The sequence below is a fragment of the Hypomesus nipponensis genome, chromosome 12 (assembly GCF_054491055.1).
Source record: "Hypomesus nipponensis isolate SF chromosome 12, ASM5449105v1, whole genome shotgun sequence".
In the NCBI taxonomy this organism is placed as follows: domain Eukaryota; kingdom Metazoa; phylum Chordata; class Actinopteri; order Osmeriformes; family Osmeridae; genus Hypomesus; species Hypomesus nipponensis.
The window spans coordinates 5,242,501-5,260,037 of NC_140372.1; the positions used below are offsets into that span (position 1 = coordinate 5,242,501).

At 45.9% G+C, this 17,537-nt stretch overlaps 1 protein-coding gene across 10 annotated transcripts in view; it reads right to left on the reverse strand.

Moving 5' to 3' along the window:
- Positions 1-6,934, reverse strand: part of LOC146260749 (inositol polyphosphate-4-phosphatase type I A-like) — a 25,234-nt gene extending 18,300 nt beyond the window's left edge. For 9 of the 10 annotated variants that reach the window (XM_084667359.1, XM_084667363.1, XM_084667362.1 and 6 more), the window contains exons 1-2: positions 6,795-6,934; positions 2,456-2,569 (exon numbers count right to left, since the gene is read on the reverse strand). The gene's annotated coding sequence lies outside the window, so the exon portion shown is untranslated. Of the gene's footprint in view, positions 1-2,455; positions 2,570-3,080; positions 3,128-6,794 lie in introns of all 10 variants that reach the window. The other variant, XM_084667358.1, reaches the window with a different exon arrangement.
- Positions 6,935-17,537: the final 10,603 nt, after the last annotated feature.

Below are 17,537 nucleotides of genomic sequence, written 5' to 3' on the forward strand. Positions count from 1 at the left end.
TATATATATATATATATATATATATATATATATATATATATATATATAGAGAGAGAGAGAGAGAGAGAGAGAGAGAGAGAGAGAGAGAGAGAGAGAGAGAGAGAGAGAGAGAGAGAGAGAGAGAGAGAGAGAGAGAGAGAGAGAGAGAGAGAGAGAGAGAGAGAGAGAGAGAGAGAGAGAGAGAGAGAGAGAGAGAGAGAGAGAGAGAGAGAGAGAGAGAGAGAGAGAGAGAGAGAGAGAGAGAGAGAGAGAGAGAGAAGCCCTGGGAATCACATGAACTGGGTCACTTGAGGAGGAGGAGGGGGGGCACTGCTGGGCTCATCTCTGGGCTCATGCTTTCTGACATTATTTCTACACACATTCACATAACTTTAACTGAAATACACAGGCCATTAGCTGTGGTGTATGTGGAGGGAGCTGTGTGTGTGTAAGTGTGTGTGTGTGTGTAACACTACACAGGCCTGCTAACCATAAAAGGGCAAACCTAAGCTTAACTGCAGCTTGCTAACCGACTGCCTGCCAAGGATCTTCTGCTCTGAAAGACCCCAACCATGCACCATTACACACACCCACTCCAACCAGACACAAACTGGGACACCATTCACTCCGATAGCAGTGACACAATAGCCAGTTCAGGACAGTAACCAAGTAATTGTGGCAACCAAGACACTGTATCAACTACCATATTGTGTAGATCTACTTGTGGGTTTAGGTTGGTTGACGGGCCGTTTCTATGGGCGTATGTGAAGCCGTCTGTGACATGCTTGCGTGTAAAAAGGGCGTTACAAATAAATGTTGATTTGATACTTGTGCCTTAATATGGAGGAGTGATACTGATGAGCGTATCAAGTCATGCATCCACAGAGTTGGCGATATTTTGTCAACTTGGAAGGCTTGTCCATGTTTGCGATTGGTCATATGGAGCAAACACCGCCCATTTTATGTGAATCCTTACATCCTGTTTGGAAAAATCTGGCGTAACTTAGGTTGATAATCACCTTTTAGACACTGCTTAATGCACAGTAGTGGTTGTTAGACTCAGTGAAGCCAGCTAACTAAAAGACATCCCGGGCATGTGCAACTCGCTTTGTAGTGCAGGCCCCTGGTCTGACTGTCCATCGCCTCCCTCTCCAGTCCACCTTCCTCTGTTTAGAGACACCAGCTTGAGTAAACACACTGAGCGTAGCAGCCTCTCCTCTCCTCCGCCTGGACTGGGTCTTCCCTGGCTGAATCATTCTGTGGGACACATGGAGTGACTGGGAGTAAAGTGATCTCGCTCGCTATTTACACACTCTTTCAGTCGCTGGCCAAATAAGGAAGTGTACCCACGACCAGGTCCAACACCATCATGGAAACTTCTGTCCTCGAGAAGATCAAGATGATAGGCTCAGGCTTTTTTTCCCCCGCAAAGTTATTTTCCATCTACACACCTTGCTGGTGTAAAACCATTAGGTCATTATTTTGTGTGTGTGTGTGTGTGTGTTTGGTTAAATTAAGATAATACACATTTATTCATCTCATGTACAGGGAATGGAACCTGTTATAAAGCTATTTATTTACTGCTTTAAATGTTATCTGTAGCACCATGGGGGGTATTCCATAAAAGCAGGTCATGTGACATACCCGGGTAAGTTAACTCCACATCTGACACCCAGCGTTGTAGCAACATTTCCAGCTGGTGGGTTAACTTACCCGATTATGTTGCACAACCTGCTTTCTGGAATACCCCCCTGATTGCCTTTCGACAACAATATTGGATTAAATAAATAAATACAAATAGAACGTATAATAATATAGGAAAGAGACTTTGAGTCCTGTAGCCACAGACCTGATAGGGCTGCAGGAGTCAGGGTGTACATTGATGAATGAATGACATCATGAGAGTCCTCCACCTCCAGACCCCAGCTGCTCTCCATCAGACACACACGTGAGAGGGTTCCTAACTCTTACCGCTCTCCACGGCTACAAGTGATCCCTCTCTCTCTCCCCTTCCCACTTTTTCATCTTTCTCCCCTTGCTCCCCTTCTTACTGGAATAATAAGAAGAATGTATGAATTTAGCCGACGCTTGCATCCAAATCGCGGTATGAGGGGATTTAAACCTGTGACCCAAATGGTCTAACCACGCATCTTTCTTCCCCTTCCGTCCCTCTCTCTCTCTTCCTTCCTTCCTTCCTCTCCTGCTCCCTTCTCTCTCCAGCTCCAGGATTTCAAGGCCCCAGGGACGTAAACACCCTCTCTATGATCCCAGCTCTATCCTCTGCCAGAGGTATGGTGATGACCAGGATCGACCAGGCTACTCCAAATGTACATCCTGAATCACAGTACCTACACACACACTGACTTCCTATTGAACAGAGCTGCGTTGGTTCATTTATACTTACCTCAGACTGCTACCAACTCTGAAAGAGGCTCTGGGTTAAGAGCAGGCCTGAGGTCAGTTAGAGCATACTCACGGTGGGTGTGGTGGGCAGAGTGGGATGCAGGAGGGCTGGTCAAGTCAGGTGGTCAGACTGGAGGGGAGGAGCCAGGAGAGGACAGGAAGCAAGGTGGGGCTGCCACCACACTGTCTGAGGAGAGAGGGGTCATAAGGTCAAAGGGTAGGCCGTTACTATGACCCCCTGTTGTGCTGGGGAGTAGAGAGAGAGCTGTTCCAGGAAGGCAGGTAAACAAGGCGCTGGAGATGAAGTCAGCAGGACATAGCTTCTTATTGAAGAGTGTATGTGTTCGGGCCACGTGTGTGTGTGTGTGTATCTAAGTGTGTGTGTGTGAGTGCTGTGTCTTGGTTTCCGCAGTTCAGCCTCACTTCCTGATTTCCAAACAGGAAGTTACACGGGTCTGAAGCATCTCACGGGTCTGAAGCATCTCAGTTTGTAACTGAGATGGCTTGTCATGTGACGAGCCGACAGTTTGCCCTACGATATCAGCTCCAGAGAGCCAGCTGTGAGTTGTTTCAGCACACCTGATGTGCTCCACTATCCACACAGACGTGCAAGTACACACATGCAATGTTCCTCACACACGCTGCGCATCCACGCACACACACACACACACACACACACATGATGATTTTCCACTCACTCACAAACTCCACTCCTGGGTTGACTCGAGACGGCAGCAGATGGTTTCTGAGGAGGGCAGACACAGGACAGCTCCATGAGGCATGGAGAGGTTCTCCAGACAAGATCGAGGATGAAAGAGGAACGGTCAGCTCTTTCAAAATATGACCTGTGCAACGAGGACGTTTCCTGGCTTCGCAAACCACATTACAAGGTTAACCGTCAGATGAGGAAACACTAACTGATATAATAGTTCTGGGTCTTTCTCCACAGGAAACAGCAATAGGCCAGACTCACACAACATGGCCGCTTGAAGTGGACCTTTTTGCATCTGACACATTCTGCGTATGCTCTCTGAGATTAGCATACCAGCCAACCCCTCTTGGAGGCACAAACATAGCCTAGCACACCTCTGTAACTGTTACAATAAGACCTTCCCAAAATGGCTGCCTACTATTCCAACAGTTCAGATTCAGAATCTTAGCATGATTAGCTAACATGCTAACCCACACTGTGTGGATCGGGGAAGACAAGTTGTATTAGCTTAGCCTTACCTGCCCACACAAACACACACACACGTCAGAATGGAGCAGTGAGTGCGGCCTGGTGTCGGTTAGCATTGACCGAAGACTGTCCCACAGATTCGTATCAATCACTGTTCCTAACTGGGCTGGGCTAGTTAGAGGATGTGATGGAGGATTCCTTCATTCCTTCCTGGGCTCCTGTTCCGTGTGTCCCTGCATGTAAACAAACCTCCACGCAGCAGCAGCAGCGCTCCGACTGCATCACACACCAGAGGATACAGCTCCCCCAGCTCTCTCTCTCTCACTCCCTCTCTCTCTCCCTCCCTCTCTGATACTCTCTAACTCGTCCTCTCGCATCTATCCCTTACTCACTCTCTCTCTCCCTTCTCGCTCCCTCTGCTCACTACATTTGATCTCCCCCTTCTTTCACTTTCCTAGTAGTACATCCTTCCCTGCTTCTACTCATCTCCTCTTTTCTCTGCAGTGTTGCCAGTTGCAGACGATCGATAAGGTCCTGTCAGAGTCTTCTCTCCACCCAGCACAAACACATGGAGCCCTGGCAAGGGAGGAGAAGGAGGAGGAGGAGGGGGGGGGGTTGTAGTCCTGGGGGTCTGCCCAGATATGACCTGCAGTCTTATGTGAGTCACTGACAACATCCAGGACAGGAAGGAGGGAGGGAAGTGAGGAGGGAGAAGGGTTCAAGGCTGATGATGCTGTGTGTCATTCAACACATGTTGAAAAATCAGACAGGGAGTCAGATGGCTGAGCGGTGAGGGAGTCGGGCTAGTAATCAGAAGGTTGCAGGATTGATTTCCTGCCAAGCCAAATGACTTTGTGTCCTTGGGCAAGGCACTTCACCCTACTTGCCTCGGGGGGAATGTCCCTGTACTTACTGTAAGTCGCTCTGGATAAGAGCGTCTGCTAAATGACTAAATGATGATGTCAAAATGTTGGAGAGGAGGGGAGAGGAGAGGAGGAAAGGAGAGACATAAGAAAAAAATTGAGAGTGAGATAGCCATCCATCCATCACCTGTCAGTAGATCTAACTTTACACAACAAGCTGAAGTGCTCATTCAAGACAAGCCCCTAACAGATGAACAATATCTAGGCCCACAATACAGGCTTGGTTCAGGAACTGCATGAACAAACCTAAGCTGTGACCCAGCCTACACAGTGTGGGCTGAACCAGAAGCAAACCTGTTAGAAAAACACTGCTCCATCTCAACAACACAGAGTGCTCCAACTGTCACGTTTTCAAACATGCTCTCTCGCTCTCTCCCTCTGTCCTCTTTATAACCATCTCTCCCCCTCTCTCTGTCTCTCTCTCTGTCTCTCTCTGTCTTTCCATCCGTCCATCTCTCCGGGGGTGTTATCCTCGATCCAGTCCAGGAAAGGAGCGACAGCTCCCACTTCTCCACACATGTGGACGGATGCTCTCCCCTCCTCCAGCATCCATCAATAATTCACTCTGGTTGCGTAAGAGGGAATTGCAATGTGGAAAGCCCCCCTTCAAGCCTGACAACATACAACCCCTCTCCTCATAACCCCCCCCCCCCCCCCCCTAACACAAGGCTCTAATGGACACAGCAGTGAATAGCTGGGCTGTCCAAAGCAACAACTGAGAATTGGAGGGGGGGGGGGGGTCACAGTATTCAGTACTGTTTGTGAGATTGGTACATGTGTGTATGTGTGGTTCATGGAGGAGTGCAACTTTGTGATTTGAGAGCCGGATTCTGTGGGAATAATGACAGTGTGTGGGCAGGAAGAGCAAGGTATCAACACAACATGAGCACCAAGTGGGCAGTGGAGAGACTGGGTGTCAAGGAATGTGAACACATTGTATTGGCATTTAGAACTATTGGTGTGCTGGATGAGAATGTGTCATGTAGTGCATGTGTGTGAGACATGACTAAGAGATGATCTTTCATGCCTGAAACATGATGTTGAGTTGATTCAACAGCCTCCTGTTCAACCTCTCATCTTATTATGTACCAAAGAGAAAAAGATATGAAGACAGACAGAGACATAGGGAGCGATAAAGAAACAGACAAGCAGACAGACAGTAAGAGCGAGACAGATAGAAAGACAGACAGAGAGACAGAGACAGAGAGACAGAGAGATCTCAAATCAATGTGTCCCCTTTCACCTTGTGTCTCACTACGAAACAGGAAACCATGGTCGATGTCCACACAAGACTGTACTCACTGCCCTCAATGCCCCCCCCTCTGGAACGATCATCTTCCCACAAATTATAGGGACATGCTGGCACAGAACTACCGTTAGCATTTGTGAGCCTTTAATCAATAACTCGGCAGTCACGTCTCCATATCTCGACGGTTTTTCTGTTTTAACCCTTTTCAAAACAGACCCTTTGTTTTTATACTGTTTATCCTTGCAATAGGATGACACCAGGATGCACGCCCTGGCGTCATGGATGACTGACCAGTCTTCGGAGCTGGCACGTGCTGCAACACATCTTGTTGTCGTTTCTAGCCATGTGGAATGCACCCACTCGGGAAAGCGCTGTCAGCCGCACTTCTGGAAAGGGTTATGTAACAATCCTACAGTCAGCTGTAGACCCAGCCGGACAGTGTCGTGGGAAGATCTGATGAAAACGGTTATGAGGTCTATTAACATGAAACACGGAGCGTATGAAACAGGAGTTAAGAAATTAGAAACACCATTTCGGTCAAACCGAGTTCCTATCTTACGCTCAGACCGCAACGCCTGTTTGACGTCTCAAGTACAAAAGTGAAACAATGCTATTTAAGTTTTTCTGTAGATTACCGGAATAGGATCATTTGAGGTAGATAAACGACGGCTGTAACATAGCAAGACAAGTATGGACAAGCTCAAATACACATCTGTTGACATGCACATACATTGTGAGTTACACTGTTACTACAGGACGGTAATTACGCGCACCCAGGGTCAAGGCACAAAACGATTAGGTTCAAATAAACCGTGACTCGCCCCTTTGCAACAGTTTCATAACCAGCCTTTAGTTCAGGGGGGCATTCATTCTGTATCATAATTGCACCGTTGCATTTGAACAAACTATGAGGAAGGACTCTACTGTTTTCTTAAGTTGAGCATGATTTGTAAACAATGACCAAATTAGCTTGTTAGCTTGTACGCTGTTAAGATGTGAATGTAAAAGTGTCGTAACGTGGCTTCATCTACCATTATTATTTAAAGTTCAGCATACTTACATTTCTAATTCCGTGTCATAAGACAATCCATTTTACAGAAGAAAGATAAGACAAGGGCTCTGTCTTGACATTTGGTGGCTGTTAAGCTTGTTCTCCCTCTGCAGTGATCAACTGTCTCCCTCTTGACTGTGGGAGTCATGTGACTTAGACTAGCTGAGAAGAGTGCGCAGCTGAATCGAAGGAAGCTCCCCCTATCGGATTTTTCCAAAAGAGGCTTTATCAATAAGTATTCGCTTTATAAGTATCCACATGACATGTAGTATAGTTAAGGGCACGCATATGTGAATATGTGAATATTCGTTATAAGTAGCCTATATTGTCATCATGTTAGAATAATGTTAACCTTGTTTTGAATAAACTAGGAATGTAGGCTACTTCGTTAACATGTGTCATATTCATAGTTAATGTATCTTCCTTTCTAAGTAATATTCTGCTCTTATGTTAAATCGTGTATGTTTGAACTTTAATATGGGATCAGTCTCACTGTTTACCTCCAAGTCTATGCGCACTAGCTGCAAATCGCGATCAAGACTTTATTCCTACACCATCAAGTGGTCAGATTGTGCAATTGCACTCCCATGTGTACCGCAACAGGTCGCCCTTATCAATGTTGCTATTCCACGCTCTACATATTTGACAGCAACTTGGCAGCAAACTTGCAACTGTGGAACAGTTAAAAGACAGTCAGCCTTACTTGTCTTCTATAGAACTATAGAATTTAGAGCTCATCCTATAGAGTTTAATCCAACAAGCTTCAGCTCAATGCTCCTACTATATCCTTCCCACACGCTATAGCCTACGCTCTCTCTCTCTCTCTCTCTCTCTCTCTCTCTCTCTCTCTCTCTCTCTCTCTCTCTCTCTCTCTCGGCTCACTTTAAGTCAAGTTCGCACGTAAGTAAGTCGTTTTAAACCAAGCCTATATAGGCTACATCCGGAAATATAGACAGACCTTGATTAATGCCTTCCTCACTCAGTGAGGAATTCATGGAATTCAAGGTGTCACATTTAACGGAGGTATTTTTAAGCACAGTGGGCGACGTCCTATCAGCCCACACACACGGCTAGCCCTTGCCTCCGACACCTGCTAAGCTCTGTGCTTGGGAAGTATCGGGGTGACACTGCGCTGCCAAGAGGGAGTGGTGATGAGCGCTCGGCAGGGAAAGGTCACTTGCAATTATGGAGAATTTTGTGTTTTTCTTTTGCTTCAGTTAAAGTCGGCATCAGCAGAAGGGGGATGGCTGTAAAGGAGAAAAGGAGGCTGGATGATTGAACAGGAGTTATGCTGAGATACAGGATTTTAATAATTCATGCCAATGCATGAGTCAATACCTGTCGATCACATTCTCGGAAAACAGCATAGCCACTCTCTATAAAACCAACTTCCATTGCATTGAGTGTTCAAGTTAATGTAGCCTACAAACTGGCGGTTACGCTAAAAATATCTTATTTGCTCATATAGCCAACAATGTGCTATTGCGGTCAGTTGTTTGCCGCAAATGTAGCCTATATGCAATGTAACTGCTAAACAGAAGAAACCTGGCAGAGGGAGAGGCCTGGATCCGGTCGTGGCAGGAGATCAGTGAACGCCGAGTGTTATTTGGATCGCTGTCATTCGAGTTGCCGTGTGTCAGTCCGTCTGTAGTTTCGCTTGCTTCTCTTCCAGCGCCAGCCCACGTAGGCAACACCACCTCCTCTAAATCTGTGTCCTCGCGGCAATTAAAGACTGGCTGCAGTAGTTACTGGATTCACATATTTGTAGAACATTTGCTTAGTGTGAAATTAAGTCTTCAAATAAGGGGTAGGTGTAAAGGAAATGTGAATTAGGCAATAGGTTCCAAGTGTGTGCTGTGGAGAGCGAACCTCGCTAAACAATGCAGAATTTAGACACTGCTTTCGGTTTAAACACTTCCATTGCCGCAGTTTCAAATGTCAATTTACTCCACACATGCCCATGCAAGATCCAAACAATCAAATAAGACCTTAAAAGCCAGAGCCCATCAAATATGTATTATTCAAGTCCTCCATATTTTATGTTCATAAAATGATGCACGGCAATGATGCATAGCCTACAGGAAAAATAAGGTGATGTAATAGGCTACGATATATTGGTAAATGCACTTTAATGGCATCGATTTCCGGTAGGTTTACAACTACATTCAAAACTTTCCAGTTTATAGACGCTGATTAGCTCCTCCTCTGGTCAGTGTTGACATATATTCTTGATGATAAAACTACCAGCGAAAAACACTCTAAAGCAACCAGTGCAACATGGTCAATAATGCATGTGGAAGCAGAGGCGACTCAACAAATTCTTTGAGACTGGTCTACACTAGTGTCTATTTAAGTAATGTGGTCAGTATCTATTAGACTACTCTGAATTTACGGTATCACAAGAAAATCGTCGCCTGGAAATACGCTTTCTTGGTTTTGCTGTTTTTGTTTAGTCCACTCGCATAACTTTTCGAACATGAATCAAACAGCCAGCGTCTCTCATCAAATACCATGCCAGTCATCCAAGGATATCAAGGTGAGTTTTCTGGTATATTTTGTTCTTCCAACAGAGATTCGTAGAGCCTGTTTTCCTCTAAAATATAAAATAAAGTATCTCAGTAATATAGTTTAGTCTACGTCTGAAATTGTCTCCAGCAAGTTGGCTACCCTGCTGAACCTCACTGCACATGCAATGTAAAATATATTATTTCTCAAATGCAAATATCCGTTGTGTGAGCAGTATGTCAGATATTGTATTTGTAGCCTACGCATATTTAGGGTTTAAGTACACAAACGATTTGCCAAGTAAATAAAACATGAAACAAATTATTTATTCACTGATATATCTCCAGGTGAAAATGTCTTAATTGCCTGTGGAAAACAACTTATTGGACTGGTGGAAAAAACCGCTAATGTAATGTTCAGTCAGTATCCCCACAAAGATATAAATATGGTGATCACAGCTAGTCTCCTAGCAACAAGTGATTAGTACTTGGTCTATATGTGCATATGGGTTCTGAAATAATACAGTTTTTATCCACAGCAGGTTGGCAAGAAACTGCCCCCGACATGAGATGAAGTATGTTGGAGAATTGATCGCATATTGATACAATGTCTTGGGGGCACCTGCTAGCTTATTCATAAAAAACCCTCAGAAATCGTTAGAAATCTACTTCCGCGTACAGAATTGAAGGCAATTGACACTTATTGCTTAAATAAACCACAGCAAAGGTAACTAGTAAAATATACTTGTGAAATTAATTGATTGAGGGAGCCCCTCAAATGGCTGCATCATTAATGCGGGACAGAAGAATTGTGCAGGGGGGGCTCATGCTGTATGCTAACATTAAGAAAACTAACATGTTTCTAATCTCAACAGGAACATTTAGCTTCACTGAATAATTTATAAGCTCCATCTCCACTGTACATTTCCAAGACAAAGGTTTGACATGCTTGACACCTTCCTCCTCCATCCCAAGCGTCAGTTGTTTGCAACTTCTGTCTTTGCCAGTAGAGGGCAATACCTTCTCATTTTCTGTTTTCAAACGAGATTATTCACAGAAACTGTTCTTTCACAGAAAACTGGGACACAAGACTTGATAATGACTGTCCACCAGTGTAAGTCAAATCACTCGAACACCTGTGGCTATAGGAAATGAAACTAACTATTTCTCTACGCTTTTCCTCCCCCCACACACACAGACACACACACGCACCTGCTGCCACCATACGCATACACATCCCAATGGGTTCTTTAGCAAGTCTGCTAACTGTTTCTCCGTATCATGTAGCACCAGTTAGCTGGTTTAAGGTCAACTTTCAAAGGAAGGGCCGTGGCATTTTCATGGAAGGCAGATGAACTGAATCATTCCTCTGTGTGTGAGAGAGCACATCCCTCTGCTGGCCAGCGTCGCTCTCAGTACAGTTGCACATCTGCAGCGAGTGTGCCTTGGCTTGTTTTGGCTGGGTTTGTTCACATGAATGTCACCGGACTCGTTTACTCGAGAGGTGCACCGCCCACAGCATGACCCATTTTCCCGCTTTTGTCACGATAATCTGCCTTGACTCTGACCAACTGAACGCTGTGAGACCTCTACCCTTCTGATCCTTGATCTTCTGCTGTACTTTCCATATGCGCCATTTGTATCGTCGCTTTTGATGAACGTGTCTTCCAATTGTGTGAAATGTATACGTCAAGAAAAGATAAGATAAAATAAACCTCCTCAGATGAGCACGTGTCGAACTGTAATGCCCATGTTGGGTGGGTTCATGCTAACTGAGCTAACATGAGATCAAGGTGTGAGGTTGTGGAGACTGGAGGCTTCGCCCGGTCCTCCTCATGAATACAGCTCGAGTCTAATGAGGAGAGACCGTGGAACTGTGGCACAGCTCGAGGAGCAGACAGACGAGGGGATGTTTTGAGGAAGTGTGTGTGGGGGGGGCGGTTTCTGTCTTTTTCTTAAATTCTCACACGCACAACCATCTACACAAACCCCCCCCCCCACCCATCACCACCTTCTCACACGCATGCACCCCCCCCCCTATCATCCCAACATAACACACGCATACACCGTCTAGAAACTCCCACACACACAGACACCCCCCCATCACCCCCTTCACACACACATACACCCCCCCATCACCCCCTCCACACACACATACACCCCCCCCATCACCCCCTCCACACACACAGACACCCCCCCATCACCCCCTCCACACACACAGACACCCCCCCCATCACCCCCTCCACACACACATACACCCCCCCCCCCCACCACCCCCTCCACACACACATTCACCCCCCTGCCATCCCCATCTAACACAGATGCACCCACCTCCACCACACACGCACACACACGCACACACACCACACACAGCCCTCTGTGTGAGATCATGCTGTCATCTGTTCTACTGTAAAAATGGGGGCAGATGCCTCTTATAAATCCAAAGGATGCAGTGAGCTGGGAAATCCAATTAATTTGTGCATTTATGTGGAGAGAGGCGATGAAACAAGCCTACTTTGTTGGCATTCAGAAAGCAAACAGGGCGCTGCGGTATGGTGTCAAGCCCACAACAGTGTCAAGGCCTGGAGACCTCGTCAGGGTTAAATAATCCAAAGGCCTAGATGTTTTCCCCTGCACCTCTGTGTCCCACAAACCCAATTTCAGACTGGAGGATGGAAGTGTGTGTGTGATGCAATGTTTGTAATCCATGCTGCAACAAGTCCCAGTGTGTAAAGCTGTCTGACAGACCAGCGCCCTGACTAAGACTCATGAGAACTGGAGACACCTGGAGACACCTGGCTGTTTCAGTTCTGGTGCAGCCTAATGATTTGACGAGAGATTTCGGTGGCTTCAACGTCCTGAGGGAAGGGAGGATGGTGTAGAGGTGAGGTGTACCTGTTTGGATAATCCCACTTTGATCCTTCTTTCCCCACGTGTTGAAGATGGAAGATGAAAGTGTGTCTGTGTGTGTTCTGGAAAGCCCCATTGGAGTGGGCCTCAGGGGAAATGAGGAGCTCTCCTCAGGGATGGAAAGTGTGTCAGGACAGGGTTTGTTCCCTTAAGTAGGACTCATCATGTCCTCGCCACTGACACACATAAACATGTTCTATCTCCCGTCTCCTGTGTGACTAGCAGTCCCCTTCTTTGTTGTTATGGTTACTAGACCTCTGCCATTGCCATTTTTACATATATTTTATTATATATAATATGTTGGATAAAAAGTAATATGTTGGATAGAAAGTAATATTTGGAAAAAAAAACTTTGTGCCAGACAACATAATCTGAACCAGCCCCAGAAATAGACAAGTGATGTGACGTAAAATATTGATGTTCTTGTACGATTTATGTCTGATTATTAAGAATGTTTCCGCCTGGACAGCTGGATTGTGATTGTAAGCTAATCCTTACCAATTGAGCATTTACAATGTCTCATGGCCGTGTGGATTGAACATTTCACACGGGCCCTATTATTATCACCATCTAAAACTAGAGAAAACAAGGGCTTAAGTGAATAATGGAAAAACACTGTGACCTAAATATGAGTAATTTACTCAGCGATTCCTGCTATTGGAAATATGTTTACATCTGTGCACTGCAAGGCCTGGTCAAGAACTGCAGGCCAGCCGCAGCCGGGAGAGGGGGATGAGCAGAGGAGCGTTATCATCCAGAGCCCCTGAGACGAGGGGATGAGTCAGTGCTGTGATGGCCTCAGGGAGGGTGGAAGCGGAATGTTATAGATCCGGGGCTGCTTGTTGGCTTGGCGATGGTGTCTGTTGGCTACTCTGCTGCAGCACTCAGCGGGGGAAAGGAGAGGATGGCTGACACGCGGTTGGTGATGGAGATCCGTTCGTCAGCCACTCCCTGTTTGAGAGTCTGAAACCCCAGAAAAGGAAAGGACATGGTGTGTGTTTTAAAGTGGTTCACCTCCAAAGCACTTCATCCTCTACAGAATAAATAGACCATAGTGCTCTGGGATCCATTAAACGAGTGGTTACAGTATATTAGTGGCCTAGCAGGATGTTAAAAACAGAACCCAAAGGCGTCTCCTGTCATGTAATTATCAAGCCTTTGCCTGATGCTGCTGTCTGTGTAAGGCTTAAAAGAGAAAGTTCTTGAGAGAGCATCGACATGGCTCTGTTTCATATGACACGCCACCACTTTAACATTTTGTATAGCGGAGGTATGAATAATCCTTATTATTATTCAATCTCTTGTAATTCATTTAATCTCCATCACTTTATTGAATTCAAAATAACGCACGACCACCATCTCACCAGAAAGGGATTAAGGTTAATTAAATCACAAATACTGGATGGATATCTGCGATTATTCCTGTTGTAAACACAGAGCCTCCGTAGTCTCCACTGCCCTGGTCTAAAGCAGTACTGATGTGGGGAGCGGGTCCCTGTGTCCCTGAAGCTGCCCTTTCAGCCAACAGACTGGGGATCAGCAACACCCAGCCGCGGCTACAGCCCTAACCCCAGCCCTTGCCCCATATCCAGCCCTGGGGCTGTAAGTGAACTTGGAGGGAGCCGTGGAGGTCATCACTCTGAACTAGCAGGGTTTCCATGTGCTCTCTGATTCCACCACTTAAATATTTAATGGGGACAGCGAACAACAACTAAGGTTCAGACTCCTCTCTTTCTGTCTCCCTCCTTTCTCCCTCCCTCCCCCTCTCTCCATCCCTCCCTCCCTCCCTCCCCATCTTTTCTCCAGTATTACTCATTCCAGAGCATTTAAAGTCTCCCAAACAAAAAAAAAGAGACAAAAACGGCATCCTGTGTGTCGCTTTTGATAAAAGCTAAATGAACACATTGTTGACATTTAATGAGCTGTCATCAGCTCCTATGATAATTGTAAGGAGGATAACGATGTGGAGTTGATTTAATGTCAGTTAGTGGATAGGCAGAGTGTTGGATTGCAGTTCAGATTCCCCCTGCCCATGGACATATCTTAGGATAAAAGTGTCTGCTCAGTGAACTCAGTACTATTCACCTGTTGATCATCACACTTATCATCTGCAGTCTCTACAGAAGAGAAAAGGATTCTCTCCTTCTCCAGAACACAGCATACACACACTGTGATGACGGAATGCATTCATGACATACGGAATTGGTACCAATGTGTTCCACAGTTGGAACTGGTACAGTTTGAGATCTCGTTACGAAGAGACAGGATGTGGTGGATCTGGGGGGTAGTTCTGACTCATTCACTAAAGGACAGGACAGGACTATTCTGGGACATAATTGCATTGGCTACAGATACAGGCAGTAATCTACATAATTAACTCAAGGGGGAACGATGTCACATTGTCGCTCTCTGCCCTTAACCTTGCTTGGTTTAATTTATTGGTGTTATGGTTGGACGGTCAATACGTTCATGCTTTTAAGTTGTTCTGCAAGACCAAGGGAACTCATACGCGTATTTAAATGTAAATTGGCAGTAAGCATGGTCATTTTACCGTTTTAGGACCTACGCTACGTCAAAACATGATCATATGATAAATGAGTTACTTCGTTTCAGGACCATGGACAGCTCAAACGCATGACGCGTGAGATATGGTTGTAGAACGTTTAGCATTTCGTGAACCAATCCCGTGTTTGATGATCATACATCTATCCCTTCATGCGCGTGGATCCAATCCTGAAAACTATCTTCTGATCACCAAGTATCCGTGCCCCCGCCCCCTGTTCCTGGGACTAATATGGGGAGAGCGTAGTCCGAATACATTTAAATTCGTTGGTCATAACAGCGCTCACCAGAAACTTAATTATATTGATATCGCTTGGAAGATAGCCTATGTAATGACGGGAACAATGCTCAAGTACTTAATAGCGTAAATAGATTGCAAACTGGTATTTGTCCCGATGCCCGTCTGCTAGCCTTTAGCGGTACGCGCGTGGTTGATCTCCAGGTGAGAGGCATATTGCTCGTGTCATCCTGTCTTTCCCACAAGTTGACATTCGGTACTTGAGACCATCTACTACACGATAAGCTGCCTTCCTTTCTATATGGATTAATTTATTAGGTAGCCACATCTTCTGTCAAAAGGTGATAAACGTTGGCAGCATTGACGTGCTATTTGACGAGGTCCAAAAATCAAGACTTAAACAATGACAGCTTCGAAGGAGCAATCAAAAAAAAAATCCAGTCTGCAACGGGAAGAGGTAACAACTCGTTTAATATTGTGTCAGTTCGTGCTATGTTTGTGCTGATTTTTTGGTTTGTTCGAACAACATTTATTCATATTAGGCTGTTGATGCTGTCCGTGGTGTGAAAAACGTATTTCAAATGCGACTAACAGTCAATCAAATACAAGTTAGTTCTTCATCGCATTTTTTTCTTGACCTGCGTAGCTCAAATATGGTGTAGGCAATGTTGTTGAGAAGCACTTTTTGTCATATTTGCCGAAATCAACTTCACATCTTTCTTGATAGCAACAATTACATCTAAAGGTAATATTAAATCAATCCGACATTTGTCGTCGCACGACAAATCATGAAGACCGTTTCGAGACTAATGATTGACGGGTTGTAGCGTTGTCTCTGAAAGGCGATCACTTCTTACGATCATCTCGAATTAAAATTCCTTTGATTGAGATCAAACCGCTCAAGCTACTGTAAGAGTGAGTGGTCAAGAGACTCTTCATTCTTGTTTTAATAGTACACGGGGCTTATCAGTTAATAAGCCTGTACAAAGCAGAGCGTCAATCAGTAAGTATAAGCCTGTTACATGCACGTATAGGAGAGGACTACCCATCGTGATATGTTTACTGGGATGCTGTTTCCAAATCTGAACATAAACAGTGGAACATTGTTTCTGTCAGACAGCTGTGATAGTGAGCCTGCGGAGGTCTGTCCAGGTCTCATTAGAGGAGTGAGTACTGCTCATCTGCATGTTCTCTTTCCCTGACACTCATCACTGACAGAGAGCCTGGGGAACGTCTGCCCCCCCCCCCCCCCCACACACACATACACACACACTCGCTTACACATACACACACACACTCATACAGACACTCACACTGGCACAAACACACGCACACTATCACACACACACACACACACACACACATACACACACTCTCTCTCACATACTCTCATACACAGACTCACGCCCCATCCTCATACACACAACCCCCGCCCCCACCACCACCACACACACACACAGAGAGACTCACTCCTGTCTTGACCCTCTCCCTCCCTCTGGAGGTTTGTCTGGCTGCACTGAGGCGAGAGAGATGTCATCCCAGGGATGTTGAACACACCTGGGGAGCTGGAGCCCCAGTGCTGCCCTCTGCGGAGGCCAGGACAGCAGCCTGGTGGTGTAGAGCAGGATGTCTGACGCTGTCAGTCTCGGTGGAACCAAAACTCGGATGAGGGTTGCACAGGTAGGAGGTGGTAGAAGAGGGATGAACTAGGATGAGGTGGTAGAGGTGGGATGAAGATGTTGTGGAGGGATGAGGTGGTGGAGGTGGGATGAGGATGTTTTGGAGGGATGAAGTGGTAGATGAGGATGTTGTGGAGGGATGAGGTGGTAGAGGAGTATGAGGATGTTTTGGAGGGATGAGGTGGTAGAGGAGGGATGAGGATGTTGTGGAGGGATGAGGATGTTGTGGAGGGATGAGGATGTTGTGGAGGGATGAGGATGTTGTGGAGGAATGAGGATGTTGTGGAGGGATGAGGTGGTAGAGGAGGGATGAAGATGTTGTGGAGGGATGAGGTGGTAGAGGAGGGATGAGGATGTTGTGGAGGGATGAGGTGGTAGAGGAGGGATGAAGATGTTGTGGAGGGATGAGGTGGTAGAGGAGGGATGAGGGATCTGGTGCCACATTTCTGTCCCACTGCACTCTGAGACACATATGATTGGAGTGACTGCTATGCACCAGAGGGTTAATGTAGTAGATATGAATAGACAATTCTCAGTATTCTATGTAATATTCTGATCGCATATATGCAAGCCCAGGATTGGATTAGGAAAATCCGAGAATTTGGAAAACACTATGAAACGTCTGCAAAAATAATCAAAGGGAAGAATTGTGTTTATTTACAGGCACCCAGAGTCTTCACAGCCTGTGTCCATGTTTCTACGTCATTATCCAATAACAACAGCTTCCAATCACAGCAGGTACGCAGCGATGCAGCCGGCTCCAGATGGGTAGTGTCCCGTGGTCAGGACCAGATCTGTCTGGGTGTTGTGTAGGACAAGGTCTGTTTGGCTGTTCTGTAGGACAAGGTTTGTCTGGGTC